Consider the following 3,379-nt stretch of genomic DNA (forward strand, 5'->3'; position numbering starts at 1 on the left):
TTACATATGCAAATATTCATTTAAATTTATAAAAGGACAACCAAAAAATACAATGAATACAAAATAATGAACTCAGTATGCAATTATTGGATCAAATATCGATATTTATATATATTAAAAAATGCATGTCTGCCAAGTCAATACAAGTATTCCAAAAATGTGGCATATGCCATGTCCAAATCGATATACAATAAAAATGTAGAATATGTCTATATGTATTTGTCATTCTATGACCAAAACTAACACTATATGATCCTAAACTTGTGGTGGATCATCAAAATCAAGCCTCTTCGATGTTGTACGTGGCTCTGTAGATGGCTACAAAACCACAATTCAAAAGCCAAGTTAGAATTCTTTTGTAGAAAATAGTTCACAATTAACAACATAACTATTCATTTAACTTTAATTCCTTTGCAATTGAAATGTAGATTACCTCATCGGCTGATCTAGGAGCTAATGTCTTTGCTCTCCTCTCCTTGTCAGTCTTAGGAGTTTTCTTTAAGACATACTTAAATGGATCCACATTATGGCGGTACCGCGAAGGGGTCTGTTGTAGATTAAATGTACAATTAATACAATGTACTAACATAAATATATAAAAAACACTTAAAAGCTATAATATAGAGAACAATGATGTACCTATGCCTGAGATGCTTCTCTAATGGACTGAGGATGGCTCACCATCGATGTAGAAACTATCGCTATTACCTATACAAAAAATGTTCAAAGATTAAATACAATTAATATAATGATAAGTATTTAAGTTTAAAAGAAATTAATTTTACATATCAAACAAAAGTGTACCAGATCCTAAGATGCTTCTCCAGTGCAAGGAGGAGGATTCACCATTGATGAAATAGGTATGGATATTTCCTGTATGAAAAAAGTATAAGATTATAATATATCACAAGTTCACATGTACGTATGCATATAATCATGAAATCAAGAAAATAAAGTGGAGATACATACCTTTGCCCTCTCTTGATCCATGGGCGAATTAGGTGCATTCAACAAATCCACAAAGCTCAATGGCCATTGTACATGTAAAATAGACAAAAAACACTAATCAATCTACAAACCCCAACTAATACTTGATTTCAACATTTCCAAACAATTGTACAACTAAAAATGTGTTCAATTACCTTCTTCCCATGTTTTGGAGTCTTCAAGGAATTCTTTTTCTTAGGACGAGCCCTAGATGCGGAGGGGTACTCTAAAAAAATAAAATTAACATGAGATATTAGTACAGATAATAAATTAAACATAATTTTAAAAATTTTAAATGAAATGACTTGCATATTCCATCAAAACAATACATAAAAAGGGTTGCACAAAATATGATACCATATAGCCTTGTAGGCCAAAATCGATCGTTGAGAGTGTGATGTCATCAATGTGGGACATTTCATCCCCTGTCAACACCTGCAAACCAGAAATTGGACCAAGCATTAAACATAGTTAGTATATCTTGTATTTTTTTGAATTCAAAGTGTACTATTCTATTTTAACATGTTACAAAAATTTATACCTTAGGCATCGAAGTTGCAGCTATAGTAACTAGGGGAGGTGTATGGGATGCCGTTACTGCATCTTGAAATCCATATTATTTGTCTCAATTTAAATCGATGTATAAATGAAAATTCACTTATGTAATTACAAATTTAAAGTGACTGATAAATAAAATGCTATGAATTCAAATCAACACACCTGTGTTTGTGGCTCATGGGAAAGCACCATGTCCATCAACTCATCTGTCAGCGCGACATCCTCAACCATGTGGGCCTAACATCTACAACCAAAAATCATGCACAAAAGAGATGAGGATCTATCTGCACAGGCTGCACGAATCCCCCAACAACTGACACACATATGCTAGATGGGCTCTCTATCACCCTTTAATGGCTCATCATCCAATACAATAGGGTGTGATAATGATGTCCCATGTTGGGTGATGGCACCAGTCAATGTTGTGGCCACCTGAAGAGTCTGTAGCTCCATTGACTCTTTCAGCTCTACTGGGAAAACCTGATGCACCTTGGGTTTGGTGCTAGGGGAAGGCGACTCTCCGTGGGTAATCGCCTATAGGCTCCAGGTCTATCTTGGGTAGAGCCACCTCCTCTACCATGGAACTCTCTCATGTCAAAATAGTTTGGGCGCACATTGTGCACAAAATCACAATATATTTCTCAAAAAATATAATGGCACCTCATAATTATTACAAGGTGGATCATCAAAGACCATCCACCACCTCTGCCAAAAAAGATTCTTCATCTACACATTGGTACACCAATGTATGAGAAACCTCTTTGCACTAAGAGGTAATAATTGACCAGTTTTGGGATCAATGAAAAGGGCACATATTTGTTGTTTAGTAATATTTTTGTTTTTTACTCCATCATATGATAGCCCATCGACATAGAATTGATGACACCTATCCCTAAACCTTCTCCATTTGGTAATTTATGTAGAAACAACTATGGCACCACTAGATAATATTTCTAGACTAGTGGTGAGGGATTGATGATGGTCAAGTTCAAAAGTTTTCAATTTAACAATCAGTCTATTGATTTTAGACGTATTTTGTCCTAACTTATTAATTAATTGCTCCTGTGTTTCGGGTGTGTGGTCAAAAGGAGGAATTGGGGGTTGTTCTTGTGTTTTTTCAAGAGGTGCAATTGGTTGTTCTTGTGGGTTTTTCAAGAGGTGCATTTGGTTGTTCTTGTTCTGGATTAGAAGAATCTGGTTTTTGAAACAAAAATGAAAAAACCTAATCAAAATTAATGAAATTAAATTCAAAATGTAAAACAAATCGAATAAATGGGAAAGAAAGACAAAAATAAACAATAACTAACCTTGATCCATAGCTTGGAGGATAAATCTAGCACACCATTCGTGGTTTAGGAGAGGAAATGGAAAAAAATTTGAAGTAAAAAACACATTATACAAGGGTAAATGAGACCTGGTTTTTTTTTAAAACTTTTTTTACTAGGCACCACGTACGCGGTTATATTTGGATTAGTAGTGCGTATGCGCTCATTTTCCTATGAGCAGTGTGTACGCACTCATTTTCCTAGGTGTAGCGTGTATGCGCTCATTTTACTAAAAGCAGTGCATACGTGGTACCTTCTCTAGGCTCAGGAAGAACAAACCTAAGCGCGTACGTGAGAATTTCAGATTTTAAAACTGCGTACGTGCTACTTGTTTTTCCATGTTTTTTTGGGTGGTGTCCACTTTTTTGACCACCATCTTTGTGCACATACCCATAAGAGAAAACCCACTATTAAAAGTTGTTTAGAGATATAATATTTAGAATTATGGGTTTATACATTTTTACAAAATTTTCAATAGTTTATATTAAAAATATTATGTCAAAAACAAA

This window comes from Cryptomeria japonica, chromosome 10 (genome assembly GCF_030272615.1).
Source record: "Cryptomeria japonica chromosome 10, Sugi_1.0, whole genome shotgun sequence".
NCBI lineage: Eukaryota > Viridiplantae > Streptophyta > Pinopsida > Cupressales > Cupressaceae > Cryptomeria > Cryptomeria japonica.